Source organism: Mercenaria mercenaria, chromosome 7 (assembly GCF_021730395.1).
Source record: "Mercenaria mercenaria strain notata chromosome 7, MADL_Memer_1, whole genome shotgun sequence".
In the NCBI taxonomy this organism is placed as follows: domain Eukaryota; kingdom Metazoa; phylum Mollusca; class Bivalvia; order Venerida; family Veneridae; genus Mercenaria; species Mercenaria mercenaria.
This window is the reverse complement of record NC_069367.1, coordinates 37,583,494-37,609,935: the sequence shown is the minus strand read 5'-3', so window position 1 is coordinate 37,609,935 and position 26,442 is coordinate 37,583,494. Positions and strand designations below refer to the sequence as shown.

The 26,442-nt window shown below is 33.6% G+C and overlaps 1 protein-coding gene across 2 annotated transcripts in view; it reads right to left on the bottom strand.

Annotated features, from left to right (window-relative positions):
- The window catches only part of LOC123554379 (plipastatin synthase subunit A-like), a 28,814-nt gene extending 6,261 nt beyond the window's left edge, over positions 1 to 22,553 (bottom strand). The window contains exons 1-2 of one of the 2 annotated variants that reach the window (XM_045344477.2): positions 22,397 to 22,553; positions 15,087 to 15,190 (exon numbers count right to left, since the gene is read on the bottom strand). The gene's annotated coding sequence lies outside the window, so the exon portion shown is untranslated. The remainder of the gene's footprint in view (positions 1 to 15,086; positions 15,191 to 22,396) is intronic. The other variant, XM_045344478.2, reaches the window with a different exon arrangement.
- Between the last annotated feature and the right edge of the window lie 3,889 nt (positions 22,554 to 26,442).

Genomic DNA, 26,442 nt, shown 5'->3' with positions numbered 1-26,442 from the left:
AGTAATCAGGTAATTATAATAAAAAAGTCTAGAAAATAAGATCAGAAAATGTTTGAAGTATTTTTACCTAAATAACATATATAACAAGTGATCCCCCAGTGTTGGGCCTCTTTTCCCTCCAGGGGCATAATTTGAACAGTCTTATTAGAGAACCACTAGGCAATGCTACATACCAAGTATCAAAGGCCTAGGTCTTGAACTTTCAGACAAGAAGACTTTTAAATCTTTTTCCAGTATAAGTCTATGTAAAATTTGGGACCCTCGGGCAGGGGCCTCTTTTCACCCCTGGGTAGCAATCTTGGTAGAGAACCATAGGCGATGCTACATACAAAATATCAAAGGCCTAAGTCTTCTGGTTCCAGGCAAGAAGATTTGTAAAGATTTTCCTATATAAGTCTTTGTAAAACTTTGGACACCCGGGGTGGGGCCTCTTTTATCCAAGGGGCATAATTAGAAAAATCTTGGTAGAGGACCATAAGGTGATGCTACATACCAAATATCAAAGGCCTAAGTCTTCTTGTTTCAGACAAAAATATTGTTTAAGTTTTTTTCTTATATAAGTCTATGTAAAATTTGGAACCCCCAGGGTGGGGCCTCTTTTCGCCCAGGGGCACAATATGAACAACCTTGGTAGAGGACCACTAGATGATGTTACATACCGTATATCAAAGCCCTAGGCCCTATGGTTTTCGACAAGAAGATTTTCAAAGTTTTCCTTATATAAGTCTTTGTAAACCATGTGACCCCCAGGGCGGGGCCATATTTGACCCTAGGGCGCTAATTTGAACAATCTTGGTAGAGGACCACTGGATGTTACATGCCAAATATAAAAGCCATATGACCTGTGGTTTTGGACAAGAAGATTTTTAAAGTTTTTCCTTTCGGTTGCCATGGCAACAAGAGTTCTGCATGGAATTCAATTCTTTTTACAATTGTTAATTAATCCTTTACTCCATAGATACTCCTTTTAACTCCCCTATACATTACTCCATGGATACTCCTTTTAACTCCTCTATAAACTACCCCATATATGCTCCTTTTATCACATTTTACTACACTGATAGTTTAAATGCAAAATACCAATAAAATATATCAGGAAGGAAGCCCACAAAAGCATATTTGTGAAGTTTAAGCTGTTAATAAAAGATCAATTTCAGAAAAACTTATGGTTATATTTCTTATTTATTGGTAATTTTCACTTTTAAATCAGGCGGCATTTTCTGAAAATCAAATTGACTTTATATATAATAAGAGAGCTAATGATGGATGGAAAAGTACATAGGTGACCCAAAAACATGTTATTATTTTCATTCTAACATTCAACTATGGCAAATTATGTAAAAGTGAGACATTAGATTGGAGTTTAGGTCAGTGTAATAAAAGGTGTGGTTACCATAACAACCTTAAAAATCCATAGATCACTTGTAAACATTATGTCATTTATGCTAATTGAGCTGGACCCCTTGGAAGTGTGTTTATTGTGCACAACTGTCAAAACAAAGCAATTAGAGTGTTGTTTGCATCATTTTTGATGATGTGGATCAACAAAGTTTTATTGAAAGTGACTTTGATCAGTGCTTCTTATCAAAACAATAATGTAATTAATTAATTTTATGATCTATAAAGTTCTTTAAGTTTAGTCCAGGTGTAGATTTTAATGATTAATTAGATGAGTTTGTTTATTTTGAAAATCCCTTAATATAGACCTTTCTAGTCTTTCATTTACCTTCAGTTAATTAAATTGTACATTTGTAACAGTAAAAATATTTCTTTTCTGTAGTATCACATGCTGAAACAGCTAAATTATAATAATATTCTAAGGTCTTAGGTTTGTAGCTTTCTATCATGAAAAATATTTATCATAAAATTATGAAAAATATACCATCGGAAAGAAAAAGTAATTCTAAAAATAAATTTTGTTGGATACTAAATGGTTAAAACAAGTATTCACAGACTAATTTTGATCTGGGTAACACAGGTATAAATTTTGCATTTTTTCCAATAACCTGTATGAAGATAGTGTGCAGATAGTGCTATTGAGTGTATTGGTTATCAATAATCAATACTATTTTATCTCTATGGAGTAAAGGGTTAAAGAAGACCACCCAAGAAACATCCCTGTGAAGTTTCATTAAATTTGGACATGTGGTTAAGGAGATGTTGTTTAATACCACAGTCACACATACGGCGCAAATAGCTACGTCGAGCTACGGATAGAAACGTAGTAACCCGTATCGATCCGTACCTGAGCCGTACGAATTGGTACGAATTGATACGGCTTACTACATTAAGGTACGTCTCAGGTACGTTTCAATACGGGTCGGTACGGATTACTACGTTTTTATCCGTGGCTAGACGTATCTCTCCGCGCCGTATGTGTGACTGGGGTATTAAGGAAAGTGTGGACGGACGACGGACGGACGGACGTGCGGACGGATGACGGATGGACGCCGGATGGTGAGCGATCACAATAGCTCTACCTGAGCACTTTGTACTCATGTGAGCTAAAAACGATTTAAATATAATACACCTTATAATAATAAAAATAATTTCCTTATAATATACAAGAGGCATAGTCAAGATTTTACATTGAAGTTTTACAGAAGTTTTTTCGTTACGAGAACGTGTCCTTCGACATCTGCACCAGGCACAGAAAATATCAGGGGACAGATGATATTTTGAGAGTTTGAAATTATCTATTGCAATACGCACGACCTTTTATATTAATAACTTAAGGTAGTTCTGCACGTTTGGGCCGACATTATTTTCTAGAATGTGATTAAACTCTGATTTTTCAAAACTTCAGAACATACCTAGAAAATTCAGCAAATAAAAAGATACGGTCGTGTGCTTGAGTTTTTGCTAAACTGATTTGAAAAATATGGACCTCATGAAATATTTCATAATTGGAGTCTATGGAAAAATCATAACTTTCATAACATTTTCGCGAATAGAAATTTTTCTACAATGTAGATTTTGATGAAACTTCTCTGAGTTGTGAATAAAGACATTGCCTATAATTTGATGAAATAAAATGTATAGGTCCATGTGCTTATTTTTAAAATATTTGACCATGATTAATGTGAACCGGACATTTCACGCTAATTTTAGGACATTATTTTGAATTATTTAACATGTCATATGTTTAAGTACCATATTTTGACTTTAGAAATATATCAAAAGTGTCAATGAAATAAGTTTAATCACAGGTTGCGATTAATTCATAAAATGATTTTCATTTCCGTACGCCGAATCCAAGCTTTATTCTTCGTTTTTCGGATAAATGACGTTACGCCATCACTTCCGGTTTATCGAACGTGCAGAACTACCTTAATTTAAAAAAAACTTGCAAAATAATTTTTCATTTGCAACTAGGTTTTGCTCAGCGTAGTGGGGTGTGGGGGTGGGGGGGGGGGGTGGGGTTGATAACGTCTACCATGCACCCCCACCCTAGACTTCTTATAGGTACCAAATTGTTCGGCAGGTCCAACTCTTTCGAAATAAAAAATGTTCCAAGGAAAAAACTCTTTTGAACTATATATTATTACACTGTTTCCATGGCAACTGTTCATCTTTGGAAAGGACAGCCATATAGATAATAATCTTTCATATCTTGGTCAGTTTTGGTGATAAAGCAATAAAAAAGGTATCAAAATAGAGCTAAGACATTGGCCTTTAGATACCAGCATTTTATGTTAATTAACTAATTTGCATATTCATGAATATTAATAAGATTGTTACAAAATGACAAAATTTGATTAAAAAGTTTTATTTTCTTAGCTTTAAATCAATTCAAATGTACCAATCAGTTTTGATCTGTTCTGAAAATCTCTCAGTGTTTTCTTAAATATTATTTGTAACTCTGGTGATAATTGTTTTGTTCCAAAATAGGTATGTTTAGCTAATTTGCATAAAATGAAATACTGCCACAACCAACGTCTCAGGGAACAAGATACCACTAAAATTGAATAAAATGATATAATTAATTATCAATAATGTAATGATTATGTGAGCTGTATTGTTTGGAAATATAGTTTAAACACCTATTTGAAGGAGGAATAAGTATGTAACAAACTTCACACATGCTACGTTACCAATTCAATAACCTCGTTTTATTACACCAATAATTTAGAAAATATATATCAGACAGTTTTGATCTGGTCTTAATGTCTCTCAGTGCTTTCTAGAATAGTATTTTGATAAATGAAGGTAAATATTTTTTTCTACATGAGGTATTTTAGCTAATTTGCGTTAAATGAACCTATGCTAAAAAAGACATCTCTGGAAACAATATATAACTAGAACTGAACAACATGATGAAATAAACTTTGATAAATAAACTGGTGAATATTTGAGTTGCATCAAATGAAAATATAGTGTAAATACTAATTTGAAGGAGGAATCTGTTTGTACTTTACACATGCTACGTTACCATTCCAGTAATACTGTTTTAGTGTATCTTTAATTTCTTAGAAAATAGTAATGGAATATTTAGTTATCAAGTTATTAAAGAGAATTCCTATAGTTTTTTTCCTTTCATAGAAATTTTTTAAATTCACATATATGATAGGAAAATTTGTGCTGAAAACAATGAACAAATAAAAACAATTGGTCACCAGGCTTGTTTTTGTGAAAAATTGTTTTGAACACACCCACTGTTGCTGAAACTGCTAGCGATTTTTCAACATTTTCAACATTTTCTGCTTTTTTATAAATACCAACTAAAAAATACATCAAGACAGCACAATAAGGTTTTTTCCTTTTTACAGATTTTATTATATACTTATTTTATATCATAGTCATATTTGTAATACTCTATCGTTACACAAATGGGTACAAATGGAAAAAAAATATTTTTTCATATTTACTTTTGTGAACTTTTTTTAGTGAAAAATACCCATAGTGAAGAATATTTTGTTAAGTTTTGAAAAAACTCTTTCATAGAATTTTTTCCTGTTTTTCTTGTGTATAGATAATTGTATTGTGAGCATAAAAATGGCTAAAAATGTATGGGTCACCAGGCTAATTTTTATGTTAAGACCGCTAGAATACAACACCTGTTCGGACGGAAAATGGCGCGAACCTGGCCAAATTGATTACATGTATGTCTGCTAGAAGTTACAAAAAAGTTTTAAAAAATTCCTAATTCTTTCTATAATTGAATACTAAATAATCTGAAAGGTGATATTGTCTTATCAGTACTAAGTCAATTATCTTACATTATATGAACAACACTGTCTTTGTACTAAAATGCGATGTGAAAAAACAACCACAAAAATAGCAAGATACCTGTCAGGCATGATACTTGTCAATACAACATAAACCAGTATCAACATTTGATTACTGATAAAACTTATCAAAAATGTTATCTCATTCAAGATTTCTCATATTTAAGACTGTCTGTAACATGTTTCAACAAATCTTGACTTCACTTCAGTTTTCCATAGAAAGTGTCGGCTGCGCAGAAAGATGCGCATAAAAAACTATCGGAATTCCCTTTAAATACTCTTATAAAATTGTGTAGTTCCATACTTCTCAAGCAGTGATTTTTTTTCCATACCGGCGCTTTGAAATAAGTTACCGCTGTATTTTGTTGTATTTGGAAATATGTAGGAAGAATTTTGAATCATTGTTATCAATATTATGATATCGTTGATTTGTTAAAACTTTTAAGTATTAATTCTAACATTTTTTTCATTACTTTTGTCAACAAAGAAATCATCTGAAACATTCATTACACATTCAATGTTCCTTTTTCATTTTGAATTTACATAGCTATCAGTTTAATTATACTAATATCATTTCTTAACTATGTTGTTCTTTTATTTGATGGTTTCAATATTGTTGTCAAAAATTACATTTTACATTGATAATGTATGTTTATGTATATATTCTCTATATAATAATTATGTATACAGCCCTGCAAATATCTATACACTAATAATAGGGTTACAAATTAGGGCTGCCTTTCATGGAAGATGTGTTTTTTAATTGATATTTATCTTTGTTTTGTGTGATTGTGAAATATATCTATGCAGTCATTTACGTGAGAAATAAAGCATTTTGTTTTTAAATTGCGAAACACATGCATTGTATTTAGATATTTAGGTGCTTATTAATAAAATATTCACTGTTGAAAAGCAGCACTGAAAAAAAACACTATAGAACAAGATGAATTATTTAGGTAGTTTAAGTAATATTTAGATTTAAATTTATGAAATTGCAAAAAGCTGTCAAGAGTGTGAACTATACTAGTTAAGTGGTTGAAAACCAAAATTGTTAAGAAAACAAATTCTTAATGTTATTCAAAACTTCTAGGAAGATTCTGAGTGCTTTCAGAACTACACTTAAGAGATGCTGAAAACAGTTTGCAATACACTTTACGAAGATCCTTCAGAAGCAACGAACGCAACCTAGAAAATAAATAGCAGATTCAGTTGGATCAAGTCTGTTTATGAGAGGTAATGACGTATGAAACACTTTACGCCCCCTAGCACCGACTAAACGGAATTCGGTTTTAGTAAACAGGATCCGAATGGACCAGAAAATGTAACAACACTGAAGCTGAGTAAGAGGAGACTTTCTGCAACCATCACATAGCACTTAGACTGTTTTTGTGATAGTAAATATTTTAAAGATTATCCTTAGGAAGCATAAGAACACAACCAAGCAAAATAATTGCTGACTTGATTTGATTGTATCTGTTCATTAGATGTAGTGAAATGTGAAACTGCCCTCACGCCCCTGCCCTCACGCCCCTAGCACTAGCTTAAACAGTGTTCTGTTATAGTAAAATTGAATGGATTAGTTAAAATCGGAATCTAAAATCATGATGAAACGTCTGAAAAATATGAACTGCACACAATTTGAGGCAGCAGTGTTACAAGAATCACATTCTGCACATCTTGATTAAGATGTGACTTACGATATTTTCACTTTAATGTTACCTACTATAGCACGTTTGCTCTCTTGTTGGTTAGCTGTTATGAATAATGTGTTGCTTTATAACATATTATTTATAAATGGAATCAACTGACAAAAACAAATCATAGGCTCTCAAAAAATGACTTTATTTTTTTTTTATGAATGACATTTGATTACACTTTGATTCTGAAGCAATTTATATCATGCTCTCAAGTCTCTTGCTATTATTTGGAATTTTGACAAAGACAGGCCACACCTAATTTGATTGATATTCAAACTTGATGCATAGTTTTTCTTAGTGTTTCTCTTAATGTTCCAGCATATCCAGAAATATTCCGTCACATAGTACAATTTAGTCCTTGTCTGTACAATTTGAAATATGAAAGAAGTATTTTGCACATTCTGTCATTCTTGTAAATGTTACAATAGTCTTCTTAATTTAATATCTATCAAATTTATCATATTTCTTATATCTTGATTTGGTATCATTAAAATATAACAGTTTTGTCAACCTGGTAAAAGTTTTAAATCTAAAGTTCTTACATTAAATATCTACATATTTTCTTCTGTGTGTAAGTTTTGGTTTAGCACCGAGACAGAAATTCAGTCATATAATGCTGAGCAGTTTGCCAACTATTGTCCCTGGTTTCTGTACCAGAACACTTAGTTCTCTGCAGGTAAGTGCTAAGTTCTTCGTATTAAACAGGTGGAAGTCAATTGACTTTAGACACGATCTCTTTGAAATTCACATTTCCCTTAGAACTGGAGTTGCAAAACTTTCATTGTTTTTGTCCCTACACTTGTATGTAGGCTAGAAGTAATGTTATATTACTTAATACTGAATAAATTTTGTTGTTGCTGTTGTTAATACGGAATCCTGTTGGGGCCATTTATAATGTCGCCGTCGCGTTTGTGGGGTCGACACACGACAACGCAAAGTGACAAAGCGACATTACGAAGTGATACCCGACAATCGCAAACGACGGCGACAATCCCAAACGACAATGTCGCGATATCCACTTTGAAATGTCGCCTTTCAAAAGCACGATATATCGCGATGTCACTTTGCGTTGTCGAGCGTCATATCGCATTATCGCTATGTCGCTTCGTAATGTCGCGATGTCACTTCGCGTTGTCGTGTGTCGGCCCTGCAAACGCGACGGCGACATTATCAAACGACATGCGATAATCTCAAACGACACTCGACAATACGAAGCGACATTTTCATAATGTCGTATCGCATTGTCGTGCGTCGACCGGTGTTCACTTGAATAAATACCGGCTAATCTTGGTCGCATTTTTTCGAAAAAATCATCAATTTCATTTTATTATTAAAAGCGTTAAAAGTAAGGCATCAAAGTGAAATTTCTTTTAATAGGTAGTATTGCCTAATCGAATATTAAAAATAATGTTTTTCCCTGACGGGTACGCCGTCGGGAACATTTGCTGAACTTTGTCATTTTTGGCTTAAAATATTGACAGTAAAATAAGGAAAAAGTGCTTATAAAATATCTATTTTGGGTAAATAACTGCAAATAAAAACTTGTTTTGATAGAAAATGACAACATCTGAATGTTTGTGACAAAAAAGACAACATCTGTTCGTCCGTATGTACGTAATTAAAGATAAAAGCTGTATTTCCGTACTTTTCCGTACGGAAAATGTCCGTGTTTTTCATTAACTTCAAATAATTGTAGAATGTTGCAAACACAAGATATTTTAATGAAATAACTTTTATAAATTAAATTCAAACAATGTCTAAACGGATATTAACTTGTATAATTTTACCGCCGACGGTTTCGTCGGAGGACCGTCTCAAAATGTATCAGTTTTCGTGAAAATATGCATACTATGTACATATATTAAATAGAGGGGTGGTCCTTGTCTGAGAAGCCATATCTTCATAACCTGATGTCAAATTTTAATAAATGATACCTTGTTGCAAAGGACAAGTCAGTACCTAGAGAAAAAAGGCCACGCTAGGTTCGAACCCGGTCGGCTAGGGGTCAAGGTCATAGGTCAAATTCCGGTAATATTCTCAAAATATGAACTTGTCAGAGCAGTCAAGATGGTCCTGAATACCCAAGCACTTCCTCCACTGAGTCCAATGACACCATTAAAGCAATTCTCACTGCTTACCGGGTTGGGTCAGCTTAGTCTTGGCCAGCACCCTACCGCATATAACAAGTTTGATCATTTTCTGATACCTGTCCTATTTAAAAAAAAAAATATTATTGTAATTTATACTGAATTTCAGTTGATAATGACACTTTGTTAGATTTTGATCCTTGTTCGAGTCTCAACACCCCAGGTACCTACCTATACCATATATATATATATGAATATATTCGTAGATGACTTGGCTTTACATTTAAGCTATTACAAGTCCATATGAAGCCATCAGAGCTCAGGACAGGTATCAGAAAATGATTTAACTTGTTATATGCCGAACAATTTGGTATCTATGAAAAAAGTCTAGTGGGAGTGGGGGATGCATGGTGCACGTTATTGGCCCCCGCACTAATTTAAAGGCGCACGCATATAGTCTCTGTATATGAGATGGGCGATATTTTGTATATTGAAGGTCAATCGTCTAAGAAACAAAGATATGCAATAAAAGCCATAGGTCACCAGTATTGAAAAAGTAAATATGTTGGCAAGTTATCATTTGTTCCTTTGTATACTAAAATTAATTTGTAAATGAAACCCAACCAGTTTCGTTTAGAAGTTTTTCTATTGATACTGAACGCGTATATCCCGTAACAATACGCACTGGTTCAAGTTGGATTTTTTCTAATTGATCTTTTTCATAATTCGCGCAGTTATTTCAAACAACAGAGGCATATTCTAGGAATGGTCTCAAATAAGCTTAATATATTTTATTTAAGGTGTGCCTTTAAAGTTCTCATAGATCCTAGTATGTTTGATGCCGACTTTACAATATTAGATATATATGTTTGTTCCAAGATCCATTTTTAGAGAGATTTGTGATGTTCGCCAAATTTTAACTGACATTTTCTAACAAAAATAAGACAGTGTCTTCCCGCGAGCGAAAAGACTGCATAAATATTTTCATTTTCGCCATATTGAACGATTATAATGTACCATCGGATAATATTTTGTCATTACTTTAAAAGGCTTAACTGCTGGGTAATGCGTTGTATAACAGTATTACCTGTTTTCGTAAAATGGACTAATCTATCGCTAAAAATAACTACATGGTATTTGTCGGTGTTTTCATTTTAATGTGTAGTTTGTACAGCATGTTTTGGGAGAGTCTCTCTATTTCATGTTGAATTGATATAGTGGCTTTTATTTGACCTGCTGGGGCGGAGTTAATCTCTGGCTTATGCAAATAACGGTAATCTAAAAAAACAAACAAAACGAGCAAAATAGGAAGAGCTACAGTGGTTACAGTGTAAGGTAGATGGCCAATGAATAAGAAATCAGGTTGCCGAATATACTATAGGCCTATATCCTGAACAATAATGCAGTGGACTGTCACGAAACCCCACCCCGCCAGGTCGATTAAAATGCACTATACATGATTATGTTTTAAGGAAGATACTGTTTTATTATTATCTTATTGATTTAATTATTAAGTGTTTCAAATAGATTTCATTTATATATAAGTGTAAATATTTTTAGTTGTCAGTGCCGTAACCAGACCTGAAAAAAAAACAACACCGAGGCAGAATTCTTTCGGGAAAGAGTTGTAACATAGTTACATATTTGTATTATCATGTGTTTATGAATTATTGTTTTGTAATTGATTTTATTTACTTTTGATGTCCATTCAAATCGTATACATGTATTACATAGATATTGCATTTCAATTTTGTCTTAAAGTTATACATGTAACCAATTTGCCGGATCACGAATTCTATTTGCAAAGTTGTAAACAACAGATGTTATATAAGTGCTACATCACGTTCCTTATTAACATGTGTCTTGTATTCTCCAAGTTTTATCACGTACGTATAAATGTAAAATTTATAACTTACGTAATATGTTTATTCAGACGTGATATAATATGATGTCTATCTAATCAATATTCTAACTATTGCGTGATGTGTAATACCCGCCATGCCACCAAAGTAGATTGAATTTATAACTTAAATACCAATCAAAGATGTTTTACTGTAAGTCCTTTGGACGAGATCTAATTGTGAGGCTCCGAGATATATGTGCTATAAAAGTTTGTGTTCTTAGATTCGTAATCATTTTTTTTCTGTTTTGTATTTATCTGAGTAAACATGAAATCAGAATAAAAGTTGTAGTAAAACTGGTAACTGAACTTGTTGTAAGTAACTATACGATCGCGGGTGTGACTACGTTATATAGTGTTGCATATACTATGATGGGCTTAGGTACAAACTACGATTTTACAAGTCAACAATTAATTTGAACATGTTTTCTTCAACTATAAAATGCACACGGAGTTGTGGCATATGTGAATGTAGGGTTACAAGGGCCCATCCTGAGAAAATGTTTGAAATTCTGAAAGACAAAATCGTGTAATTTAAGTTATTTCAGATAAAAAATCTGAATAAAACAGTTTTAAAATGAACACATGACTAGTCTGCAGTATTGGAGCCAAGTTGAGATCGGGGACGGTCCTCCTCGAAAAATTTTGACACTATACAATTAGTTTCAAGCGATTTCAGGCAAAAATCTGAGCACATCAGAGTAAAATGTATACACTACTCGCCTGCATAATAGGAGTGCACGTAGAGTTGGGTTCGGTGTCCTCCCCAAGAAATTTTGAAATTATAAAAGACAAAATGGTGCATTAAGACATTTTCGATAAAGAATCTGAGAGAATCAGGTTCAAATGTACACATTTCCCGCCTGCATAACTTGAGTACAAATAGAGATAGAGGTTCAGGGTCCTCCCGGTAAATTTTGAATTGATACAAGATAAAATGAAGCATTTACGCCATCTCTGACGCACTACTCGTCTGCGTAATTTGAGTAATAGTAGAGGTGGGGTTTGGAGAGATGTGGAAAATTCAATAAGGCAAAACTATGCATTTTAAAGTCATTTCAGACAAATGAATCTGAGCAACACAGGTTGACAGGTTTACCATAATAGACTGGTAAGTCGGAGAATAGGTAGTGGGCTCAGAAGTTTTGAAGTTCCACAAGAAAATGGTACGTTTTTAAAGCCAGTTTACACATGAAATTGTTAGCAAAACGTTATGTGATTCACAAACGTAAGTACAAAATTAAATGCTCATGTGAGAAATGCTTTGAGGGAAACGTGTGACTATGTTTAGGAGTTACCGTTGACTCTACCATCACATAAGAAACAAAACTCACTGTCTCTTCCGTAAGTCAGTAAAAAAATCAAGTCTACGTATCTTTTCCATCAAAATATATATGACTTGGGCATTTATCAATGGGACACACCAAAATGAGTTTTCAGTACACATAACTCCTAAAATAGACAAAGAAATATATACATTACAAAAGTAATATTCACGAAGAGGATTTGAATAAACAATTTACAAAATATTTGCAAAATATTTGCTTCATCGACTCAGTTTTACTGAAGAATATATAGATCTGCTAGAGTTCTCTGTTGCACTTTCATGAAAACAGAAAAAACAGGAGACAAATCAGGTAAGATATTTGTATTAAATGTATCTGTTTTGTTTAGAGCGAAAACAGAAATTGTGAATTTCATAGATATATCAAATGTAAAAAAAACACAAGTTGCTTAAAAAAACACCGTTGTGCCTCAACGTAGTTACGGCACTGGTTGTTACGTTAAAAGCTCAAACTTTTTTTCACTTTCACCTTCAATTCTCTTTCATAGCAACACTTTTCTTAGTCACAGTAAACTTAAAAAAACAAGTTTTGAAATTTTCATAATTCTTTAAAACTGCATAATATTACATTTCCTTACAATGTTCTTCTCTGTTTTCCTGTATTGATTGTGTTGGTTTAATACATATGTTGTGAAATTCTTACTGTTGTTATTAAAAGATGAAACTTAACTTGTTTCTCCTTTAATTACATTGCGCCCTTTGATGTTTACATCAATACTTTTCTTGTAATACTTATTGATTTTGGAGTCGGAATACGAATTGCAGTTGTCAGGACTGGTGTCATTTGACAGACTGGTAACAGACCCGTCGATTGATACCAGGGATTCATAGGTAGGTGTTAATTTGAAAGTTTAATCGGCTGTTGTGTCCCAGTGACCATTATACAGTTGCAAATCTTGAGATGTTGAGAGCATTGATGGTAAAATATGCATTTTTAAAAACACGCTAAAATATTACAAAATACGATTTATGATCGTCACCTATGTTCAATACATGGTAAAATGCTAAAAATATCCGCTAAACTAAACCAAGGACGGAGGAGAGTGGGTTGGGTGGGGGTGTTCTGACCCCAAGTGTCTGTGGAATTAAATGTAACCAGGCATTGTTTTGACCATTCTGATATTTTCCTAAGGTCAGAATTTAGAGAAAGTTCAATTTCGTGTATATCGGAAGAGGAAGCGGCTAGAGAACTATCGTCTGCAAATAATCGTGTCTACTTAAAAGTGAGTCTGCAAAGTCGTTAACGTATATAAGGAAAAGAAGAGGACCTAACTCTAAGCCTTAGGGAACGCCAGCTTTAAGCTGGCAACCAAAGTTCTGCATATATTTCAATTCTTTGGGCAATTTTGAAAGGAGGCCAAGTATCATTCCTGTGAAATTTGGTGTTAATCTGCCTAGTGGTTTTGAAGAAAAAGATTTTTATACGCCCGAAGGGACGTATTATGTTATGGTCCCGGTGTCCGTCTATCCGTCCGTCCGTCCGTTAGCAATTTCGTGTCCGCTCTGTACTCTTGAACCCCTTGAAGAATTTCAAAGAAACTTGACACAAATGTTCACTACACCAAGACGACGTGCAGAGCGCATGTTTTGAATGTGCCATTCAAGGTCAAGGTCACACTTAGGGGTCAAAGGTCATATGTGTGTTAATCGTGTCCGCTCTTTAACTCTTTAACTCTTGAACTGCGTGAAGGATTTCAAAGAAACTTGGCACAAATGTTCACCACACTGAGGCGACGTGCAGAGCGCTTGTTTCGGATGACTAGCTTCAAGGTCAAGGTCACACTTAGGAGTGAAAGGTCATATGAATGTGTTTCGTGTCCGCTCTGTAACTCTTGAACTGCTTGAATGATTTCAAAGAAACTTGGCACAAATGTTCACCACACTGAGGCGACGTGCAGAGCGCATGTTTTGGATGATTCGCTTCAAGGTCAAGGTCACACTTCGGGGTCAAAGGTCATGTATGACTTTGCTTTGTGTATACTGCTCTGCATTGCAGTGCTCTTGTTTTTATTTGGCAGATCCCTTTTTGTTCTCTTACAATATATTTTTTGAATTATTTCCCTTTTTTGTTACTATAAATAGCTTATTTTGAAACTTTTTTATTATTGGCCGTAGGGAAAAACCGAGACCACTTTTCTGTGGTACAACATGGATGGTACATAAATTTTTTTAGATGTTTTTGACATAACTTTACCTGGTAAAAATTTTTTGTGGACTTAGAAAATTATTTTATTTGAATTTCTTCTTTTTTGTTATTCCTGTCCGTTGGGCTTCAACAGTCAGGTTCTTTAAATTTTGCTCCCATCCTCTAATGTAACCATTCGGGCGTATATTGCCTCGCTTGGCGGCGCTCTTGTTTTTAGAAATTGTTAACACATGACGGACGACAGATGATGTTGACACACGACGGACGACGGACATCGAGCGTTCACAAAAGCTCACCTTGAGCCTTTGGCCCAGGTGAGCTACAGATAAGACCTTTATGCCAAACTCTATTAAAGTTTCGATATATCACAAAAGACTATGTATGTTGCCTTTAAAGGATTTGCAAATTTGATTATATAGATCAATGAGTCGAAAAACTGTGGAATGTCCTTGTAGAAACCTGGATTGCGTTTTGTATATCAAATCGTTTGACATTAAAAAATTGTGCATATACTTAAAAATAACACGCTCAATGAATCTACCTACACAGCTGATTAAAGAGATCGGTCTATACTTAGAAGGGTTGTTACATTATCCTTTTTTGAAAAGTGGCACAACAATGGCATCTTTCCAGCAATTCTGATAAATACCTTCTTGTACGGACCTGTTTAAGAGGGTTTTTACCTGAGGATGCTGTCTCTCTTTTAACATACGATGACTTATGTCGTCGGGTCCGGATGCTTTGTATGTTAGAAATAACATCAACATCATTTAGTAGAGAGTCCGTCCTGGCAATAAAAGACGGGAGAGAAACGTTCAAATCATCTAGTACATTTGAAATAGACACAAAACTAGATGTGTGTCCATAGGACACAGGTGCCCCCACTCCTGCCACTGTAACATGGTTTTATGACTCAGGTTAAATAATTTTTAAGATGTTTGCAACACAAACTTTTAAGAACCTTATGTGTATTTTTCACTTAGTTAGCCATAACTGAGTAAAGTCCTAAAGAGAACACTTCACAGGCTATAAAATAATCATCTAATGTTTTATGATTCTAGGTCAAGAACATTTTAACATACATGTTTCACAAACTTTTTTTTTGAGTAAGTCTGGACAAGATCTGTAAACTTTGGTGACTCTAGGTCAAATACTTTTGGAGCTAGGCGCGACACAACATTAAAATGACCAATTTTTTACTAAGTCAGGGGACATAACTCCTACATGACTGAATGAATCCGGACGCGAAACCTCAGGTGCACAATTACACATGCTGACCAACATTCCTGTAAAGTTTTGTGACTCTACGTCAAACACTTTTGGAGCTAGGCGCGACACAACACTAAAATGACAATTTTTTACAAAGTCAGGGGCCATAACTCCTACACGACTGAATGAATCCGGACTAGAAACCCCAGGTGCACAACTACACATGCTTACCAACATTCCTGTAAAGTTTTGTGACTCTCCGTCAAATACTTTTGGAGCTAGGCGCGACACAACACTAAAATGACAAATTTTTACAAAGTCAGGGGCCATAACTCCTACACGACTGAATGAATCCGGACGCAAAACCCCAGGTGCACAACTACACATGCTGACCAACATTCCTGTAAAGTTTTGTGACTCTACGTCAAATACTTTTGGAGCTAGGCGCGACACAACACTAAAATGACCAATTTTTACAAAGTCAGGGGCCATAACTCCTACACGACTGAATGAATCCGGACGCGAAACCCCAGGTGCACAACTACACATGCTGACCAACATTCCTGTAAAGTTTTGTGACTCTACGTCAAATACTTTTGGAGCTAGGCGCGACACAACATTCTTGGAAGGACGGACGGACGGAGGAAGGACGGACGGTCGGACGGACGGACGGACAAGAGCAAATCTATATACCCCACCACTCATGGGGTATGTGGTGGGGGGGGGGGGGGGGGGGTTTACAATAACTATTCAAAGTATTTTCCTTTTTAATATCAGGCGATATAGGATATGCGACAAATCATGTATTTTCGCGATATAGATTCGAATAAACAGTTGGAAATTTTGAGTTACGGTAGAAACATACTACAAAAAAGATTTCGCTAACTTGTTTGGAAGATACCACAGAAGAAAACCATAACAAATTAGAAGTATATTTTGTTTTACTCGTAGCTCAAGTGGCCGGCATACGCTGGAGTGTTCGTTTATTAATACAATTGGCAAGAAGTTTTTTTTTTCTAATCACTCACGTGACTGGCGTGTCCCGTTTTTTTTTAAACGAATAGGCCCATGGCTATACACATTTTCAGACTTCATCAGAATGAGGTCTCTGGCGTAAAATTCCATAGATAATTAGTTCTGAAGTTCCAGGCGCGTAGCTATGACATTTTTATAGTACGTAGGCTTAATGGGGGTCGGGGTCGGTGTATACTCTCCTTGATTATTTATCAATGTGAGAACGGCAATAGGTGCATTTTAGCGTGTATTTGAAGCAAAAACATTGTACGAAAACCTTATTCTTTGTTAATTGTTTATATAAAACGTTTTATTTTACAATGTATGTGCGTAATATTGCACGTGCAATCTGTGGTTTAGTGATCCACGGTATATATATGTGCAAGTATTAACTCAAAACAAATGGTTAGTGGTGAAACACTTTGAAAATATCATTATGTTGGATATATCATTCAAGAGATACATGAATGTACGATTGTTGTTACTTCGGACACTTTCTATATGAATTTGCCTACTCCAAGAGTAAAAAAAAAACCACTAAGAAGTAGATATTTAATTACAAATACACATGTACCATCAAAATACATCTTTGAGATTATTTCTTAAAGTCAAATTTTCAATAATTATTTCATAAAACGGTGATTGTTTGCTCTAAATAGGATTACGTATCCTGTTATACACATATAAAAGCTATTTCTCTTTATACAACATTGCCCTCCCCCTACCCCCACCCACCCCTACGTGCATCAAAACCATATTTGGCCAGCATATGTAGATATTAATTATACACATTTATTTTCTTTGACTATTGTGTTGATTAAAAGGGAGTACAGTACTTTTAAACAATAAAAATATAACTACAGGGTGTTCCCAAATGTAAACTAACCAAAACTTTTTATATTCATTTTAAATAATTTGATAGTCACATATCTTTACATCTGTTTGTTACTCAATGGCATCAAAATGTTTGCAAAGCGTACACATAGGTATGTTTTACATGTATAGTAGTGAGAGACGCGCACGCCACTAGCGATGAGGAAGTTATTTGCTTTCCTTTTATTTTTGTATTTTTCATATCTTTTTCATTTCTTTATTTTTCACATCTTTTTCTGTGCGTTTATATTTATATTCTTTAGACACATACTAAATGTCACACGCATTCATTACTTCATGTTCTTCCTTTTATGAAAACTAAATTGAAGATTGTTCTTTGCGGCGGACTAGGCCTTAGAACACAACAACAAAGAGGCAATATGTGTACAGCAGTTAATCTGATCCTGACTATAGTCTATCCAACAAAAATAAGGCTTGGCATTGATATGCCTGTGATGCATAGGTCAAGAACAGTAGCTTCTCTTGGCAGGTCATATCAATGACGGTTTCACATTCAGTGTGATGGCATCAAAGTGTTGTGTCAAGTCGCATTCCATGCAGTTGGCATATACAAGTACAGCTAGACTCGAAAACGAACTAAAATGTCCAGCCGAGTTTCATGTGGAATTTTTATGCAGCGACCTACTTCTACTTGTAGCCCTACAAATGATACATTTGAATGTGTTTTGTCTACAACTTAAGCCTTGATTTGCACAACATTATCTTTAGCAGGGTTGCAGTCAGATACAGCTTCCTTAGGCAAGCCCCACAAAGAAATGTCATTTCGCATACATGTTTATTACATTTTTAAACCAAATATTGTCTGTGCCACTGGTACTTATCCCCAGCGAGAACCCACCCTAAGGCCTTGATAAGATGAGAATGACTGCCTTTTCTTACTATTAATGCTATACAGCACACACATGTAATGCATCAATAACTTTACATTACGAACAGTGTATAGATAAGTAAGTTTAAATCAAGTACAAATTGTTTGCAAAAATATCGTTCTCTTTTTAATTTATGTATAAAATTTTAATCTGAAAATGTTATTTTTCCTTAAATAAACATATTTTGCCACTTTTTCAATTGAAATTCATATACTTGAAACTTCCGTAAAGTGGTGACATTATATTTTAACGGAAATTAAACATTTTATTTTTTCAAAATAAAATATACCTAGTCCTAGATTAAATAAGACAAAAATTTTGATAAGAACAGATACAAATCAGTTTCTGTTGTAATAAGTTAACTAATACATTGGTTTAGGTGTGATTCAAAACGATTTTGGTATTGTTTAAATACTTAATGAGAATTTTGCATTCAAAATTTAGGCTAGAAGCATATGATTGTGTCCGAAGTCCTTTGCCATAACTCCAAACTGAATACTAGACTAGTCAACAAAGACATGCTAAGTTTCATGATACTGATACAAATGAACTGATAGGGAAATCATTCTGGTATAGTGACGTCTTCATTACGTCAACTTCCCTTATCTTAAAAAGAACCAACAAAAAACAAAAAAAAAAAAAAAAAAAACCAACAAAAAACAAAAAATAAATAAACAAACTAAAACAGTACCGGTATTCTGCAAAATGTTTCTTACACCTTTTAAATTATTTCGCGATTTCGCCATCGTGATCTCGCGCTTCGCGCTTTATGCATTACTTTTTCTAACAATATGCTAAGCGCGAGATAACGATGGCGAATGCCGAGATCGCGAAACTTTCGCGCTTGCTATCATGATCCCGCGCTTCGCGTATCGCCTGCTCATGATGGAGAAGCGCGAGATCACAGTGGCGAAGTGCCAAAAAAAAACAACAACAACAAAAAAAAAACAAAAAAAAAAAAAAACCAAAAAAAAAACATGAAAATTTCAGGCTTAACATTAGCATTGGGTAGACATTTTACCAACAATATTGAATCATAAAAAAATGTTAAAAACATAGCGTGATTGTTGATATATCTCAACGACATCTAAAAACCATGTATTACAATGAAATATTGATTGGATATTTTTTTAGAATGTTGTTAAAGGTCTTCTGAAATATAATACATATAATTTAGTTAGGTCATAATAACAATAATAATAATAATAATAATAATAATAATAAAGTAATAATAATAATAATAATGATAATGATGATAATAATAAAAATAATAATAATAATAATAATAATAAATAATTAATAATGATAATTATAATACGGCCATTGAAAAAAAGAACTGTAATCACCAGTTATAAAGAAAGAACATATTTTTCTCACTGTGAATTGGTTGTCAGATACTGTAATACCGTATGACTTGTACCGGTGTCAAACCTTGGCAATACGCATAGAAGTTAATTATGTGTAATTATTTCTATTATATTTAATTTTCTACAACATTGGGACCATGGAATAATTGATAATTTCATATATTTAAGTGCAATCATAAGATATATCTATAATATCTGAAAATAACGCAATTATTATGCGTGACAAATTACGTTTGCTGTTTTATGTAATATTCAAAAACTCTTAGCCTTGAAAATGTCTCTTTGCCGATTTCTCAACCAACAGTTTACCAATTTTTGACATTGTATTATAATTTATTATAGAAATTTGACTCTTTAATGGCATATGAATGTTATATTTCACATGGTCAGGATTATTACAAAATAAGCAAATAAATAATAGATTAATGACTGTACCTAAATTGTTATAAAACTACAAAGAAAATTATTGGTGAATTTCAATGCACGTTAAATCAACTAATTATATAAACCAGTTTGCTATTACTTCAGTTTACTGTACTTCAAACAAAATATGAAGCAATCTCCGTTGCATGATATAGACTTCTTGTTGCAACCAAATATAATAAATTAGCCAGTTTAATTGTGTCTGCTTGCCAGATTTTCACTACGCAGCTGCATATCTGCGTAAAAGCAGCTACGCGCCTGTGAATGTATGACTGACAGTAAAATATCATGTAAAAGAGAGCTCCCTTCAATCGTAAAATTATTCTGTTGGACTTCTGATCAATTTCTTAAACACGGACTTGCTATATATCATTTTCAATTGTTTAAAGATGTTTAGAAATATGAGTACACGAACCACTTTTATCATACCATTTGAATACAAATCATAATGATACCAACAATAATAGTCTCCAAAGCTTTGGAGTAAAGATGTTTTCATTTTTCAGGGACTTTATTCAAGGTTACTATTTTCACTTTCTTTTTACATTTGTTCATCTTTAAAACTTAGGTGCACGCTTTGCAAATAGGTTTTTATGGGTCATTCCATGAGAAAACCTGTATTAGTGACATGATATAATTATTGCATAATAAATAGTTTAAAATCCTGCAAAATCGCTCATGCAAAATCGAAATCATAAAACACTCACACACAATGAGAAGACAGAGCTTTATTGATAAAAAAAAGCCCGTAATAAAACAAAAAATTCACAATTTATTTTTCAGTTAAATACTTTCATATTGTAAATTTTGAAATAGTGAAGATAATGTTTTAGAAATGTCGGATTTTTAAGGCAAAACAATGTTCTTCATGAAATGTTTGTTATCTCAATTTGATTTTGTTTTCACATATACAGGTTTTGTCATGGAACAGCCCATATATTTATTTTACAACATGATAAAAAATTGAAAACACTAGTATAACAGAAATAAAAAAATCTGGGAATATACGATCTGAAATTTAATTCCTGAAGATCTAAACGGTGAACGTGTGATTATTTTTACAGAAATTAATTGCATGTAGCCTATATATGCGTTATAAGAAACCATTTTTATTCTAACGAACACTTGCGATGAAACAAACAGGTTCGACAAAAACAATAAAATGTGTGTGTGCGCGCGCGCGCGTGTGTGTGTGGGTGGGCGTGCGTTCGCGCGTGTGTTTTTTTTTATTCTATTTAAAAAAAGAGAACAATTTAATGTACCCATACGATTTAATTGTCTCAGTATGGACAATGCTAAAAAGATAACAGTTACATGTATTGTGTTGTTTCAGTTTGCTGATTTTCACGACATTGTTTGGATGAAAATTACTAATATTATTGGAATACTTAAATGGTTCTATACATATGCTTCCAATATATTTATAGGATTTTAATATTTATAATATTTCGAACGATAGACTAAACACATTACTTCGCAAGTCTAAATTATATTCTTTTAATCTAGCGGCCAGGATTTATAACGTGAAGCTAGCCTTTTCTCTCATTCCTGCATGAAGATGAGTTTCATTAGGAATGAGGTATCGAGAGTAACTAATAACAAGAGTGACAGACTGTCACAAAATACGCCCGTCATCGAATTTGGCCTAATTTAAGGGCCATAATCCAAAAGTACCTAAGGCGATTTGGCTGGTTATCGAACTTGGCCGAGATATTATGTCCACAAACATTGTCAGCAAGTTTGGTGAAGATCGGATGAACACTGTTCGACTTAGAGAGTGGACAAGACTAAATTCGCAGATTTTCGAGTAATTCAAGGGCCATAATCCAAGAGGCGATTTGGCTGGTTATCGAACTTGATCGAGATATTATGCCCACAAACATTGTCACCAAGTTTAATGAAGATCGGATGAAGACTGTTTGCCTTAGAGGGCGGACAAGGCTAAATTTGCAGATTTTGAGTAATTCAAGGGCCATAACTCTAGAATATCTGGAGCGATTTTTCTGGTTATCGAACTTGGCCGCGATATTATGCCCACAAACATTGTCACCAAGTTTGTTGAGCGGACATGCTTTTGGACGCCGACCGCCCGCCACGCACGGGTGTTCACATAATACGCACCGCTCTTCCAGAGACGAGCGTATAAAAATTGTAGAACTTGTTTCACAATCAATATAGAATAATTAAACTAACCTAAGGTAAACAACTAACACTTACCCCTAGAATAAGCTTGTATATCCATATATCAATTTCGTAATACTTCTTTTACCTTAAAGTTTGTACAAATATCTAATTCTCTTTTGACTGAACTAATTGTATAAAGAACACTTTAGAGAAATCAAATCTTTTTTGTCCATATACTATGAAAGTCCGCAGCAATCTGATGTTATTGCATTATACAAATATAGAAATAAGGACATACGTAAGGAAAGTGCATGTTTAGTTCTGTTTACACGCTTCATGAACGCGTTGCACTTCATGCATGTGTGTACTTTGAATCAGATAGAATGTACAAATCTGTTAAACTTAAAAGTAAATATCTTTGTTTCACGGCCCAATAAAAAATATTAAAGGGAAATGGGACAGTTGTCTATATGTATATAGAGCGAAAATTTTCCTTAGGGCAGAATTTCTGTACACTTTGTGTACTGACTGAGAATCAAGTTTAAAATATATATCAAATATCAAAAATCATAGGTACCAAGACTTGATCTTGAATTATCTGCCCTTGAAAGTAGATTTTTCAATTTTTCCGACTTCCAAGGGCAGATAATTCATGATCAAGGCAGGGTTCCTATGGTTTGTTTTATTTCATATTTCTGTTTCTGATTTGATTATCTGTCTGTGAAAAAAGTTTTACGAAGAAATTCCTTCTGAAATTTTTTTTGCCCCATGTAAATATAGAGACTGGTGCGAATGTACTTAACTATGCACATGGCAAAATGATACCTAAAAGTCCTAGTCTTTCCCATGGACCGAATTTCTTTAAACTTTGTATACTGACTGCAAGTGAAGTCTGAAACAGAAATAACAATTAAAATACACAGTTCTCTTGCCTTGATCTTGAATTATCTGCCCTTGAAAATTGGACTTTTTAGTATTTTCTGCTTTTCAAGGGCAGATTATTCACACTCAATACTGGGTACCTATGCTTTAATACATATTTCCGTTTTAAACATGATTCTCAGTCTGTACACAAAGTTTAAAGAAATTCTGTTCGTAGGAAAAAATTTGCCTTATATATACATTAAGGCAACTGTCCTATTTCCCCTTTAGCCAATGTACACTGCATAAAGAAAAATGTTCTTAATACGACCATGATGTAGCATCAAAAGTTAATATTGCATAAGTATGTGGATGAATAGAAAAATGCACATTTTCAAAATTTCTCACGATTCATCAACTTGCTAGTGGAACGAATGTGAAAAAGGTACTGTTCAGTTGATATGTAATAACCTACTCACTGAAATGAATACTCTTACGTTATACAAATGTACCAAAGACTTTATACAAGTGACTTATCTCAATTTGAGATAAATATGTAATCGAAGAGACCTTTCTGAAACACAAACAAAGCTAAAAGAATTTGGAAAATCGGAAAAGTTTAATGAACCTTTTATCAGTCATTTTGGGAAAGCTTGCATAATTGATCTTTTCTAATATGAGCACTACCAAGCATGTTCAATAACATTAATAACATCCAAATCGAAATCTAAATAGCTTTCTATAAGACAGGGCGCTCGACTATTCGTTACAGCCTCAGAAGTAAATGCTATTTTTGTGCGTTTAGATGTGTCATTTTGCAAATCCATGAATTGCACTGGCGATTCTTTGGATGATTTGCAAGAAGTCCTAATGAGCTTTTTACCCGTCTAAACGCATAATAATTTGTTCAATTAGTCTCTTGCTAGAAAATAAATGGTTTGCTTTCCACAAGTATCAAAATAAATGTCATTTCAACCACTTAATAGAACAGACAAAAAGGCACACCCAATTTAGATCATAGTTGGCTTTCCGACAAAAAGTATAATCCCTGTCTTTTATTTAAAATATCCTTCAATCCTGGAAAATGAATTTAGTAGTGTCAATTAAGATTTGATCTTTAATGCAAAAAAAAGTTTGAGCTATAATTCAATGTTCTTTTTGAAAAGGATGCCCAAAACAAATTTGTGAAAAAGAATTTTTATGGAAAACATAAAATTGTCAGGAAAATAACAGTTCAACTCTGCGCGAGACCATCTCTAGCTGCAGTCACCTTTGCAGTTAAGCAGGAGAAAAGAATTCTAACAATAAAGCATGCTGACAACAACTTTCAGATGAAATAAGAATTCATGATGGCTGTAAAAGATTGTTTGCAAAACGGACGCATTGATAGCATTACACCATTATGAATTTGAGTGGGCAACCAAGTAATTCTAACTTCTGTTCAAGTTTGAAAATATGCTTGAAATAAAAAATAATGCAGCTGACAACAACGTTTCTATTTACTAGCTGAAGCTGTCTCTGTTTCTAAATTAGATTTGACTGCAGTATTTCTTTTAGATTCCTGCTACTTTTATTGCTTCCAATGACTATTAAGATCCTTTCGGAGCTGCATTTTTCTGAAACGGGGCTTTCCCTGCTGGATATTCATCTTTGTTTTCCTTTTACTACTTTTGTGAAACCAGTTTCCTTAGCAAACTGTAGTTTCGGTGTTCAGAATGGTCGAAAGTTCACTACCTTGGATATTTTTAGTATCCTTAGACCAGAAGTTGTAAGATTGTCATAAAAAGGAATTCTCCACAAATGGTTCAACATCTTGAACTCATACGAGTAGAGGGCAGTTTCGGAGAGTAAAACCAGCAAACCCCTTTACGTTCGGTACGTGCCTATTTACTTTTAAGATTACAATGTATATGGTTATATGACGATTTATTTCGAAGATTTTACAGGTTTGTAAATATTTAAGCGATATGTACATACTATTGGTTTTATAAGTGTTTTTCCCAAATATTTTAAACAAACCTGGAAACATTTTGAATGAAGGCTGTAAATTCAGAATTGTGTCACTTTGTCCTAAGCTACATTTAACCTAGACCTATCAGGAAGCAAACCTTTTAATGAACCAACATTGAAAACCAGTATGCAAGAAGACTTTGTTACTCTGGTGCCAGACAACAAAAAATCAGTATATAGAGAGTTGTGTTGTGCAGTGAAAAATCAGAAAAATCGTTAAAAAATCAGATAGCACAAAAATGTATATCTTTTAACATAGAAACTACAATAAGAATAAATAATTCAATAAGTTTATGTTGCTAAAATTTTAAATAACGAAAATTCATTATGTTTTCATGACACTTGTCAAAACTTTATTGTTGTCTCAACTTTGACACATTTATGCATTTTAATCTTTGATAGTCCAGAATGTGCTAAAAGGCTTCTAAATCTATTTGTGATAGGGTCATTGTGACTGTGATTGATAATTTAAATGTTAAGTCTTCCTGACTGATAAGGTGTTGATTGCTGTCGAAACTTCTTAATATTTCAAATACTTGTAATTTTATTACCCTGTATGCTTTCTTGAATTGATTGGTTTATACTGTTAATTGCACTTACAATAAGGATATTTCAATTGGTCAGTTATGATATGCTGAGAAAAAAGATATTTTCGAAGACAGCAAGTTGGGGAGAATAGATTTGGATTTCCAAGTAGAAACATCGTGGTTTTCCACTAGAACACTAGAATATTTTAATACTTAGAGCTTTTTTCTAATTGTTATATTTTACGGATGTCCGTGTGAAAACTGTTAATTGTTGACTGTTGATGTGTGGTTTTCCACTGAAGAAAAATAAAGAAGATAAGCTGGAACTGTGTTTTATCATTTGGACATAATAAGTAATGCCATTAATGCCGTAGTACCTATAGTACCTATCAAATCAGTCATATTTTCGGCATTACAGTTGGTTAGGAATGGTTGAAACACACCATAGACCGTTTCAACTATTTATTTCTCATCTATAATGCCATATCCTCCAACTAAGTACAAGGCTTGTTGCGTTTGTTATTTGCTTGGTGTTTTTCAATAGCATTTCATGTAAAATTTTCATTCAGTTCACTTGATCATTATTCGTCGCCGTTTTTAACCTGTTCTCGGCAATTTTCTTACAACTTCCTCATAAAACATGCATTACCTTAGATTAATTTTTTTCAGTCATTCAATACAAAAAATATACAAAAATCTATAATAACATTACTTCTTTATCCTACATTCAAGCCATTTTTT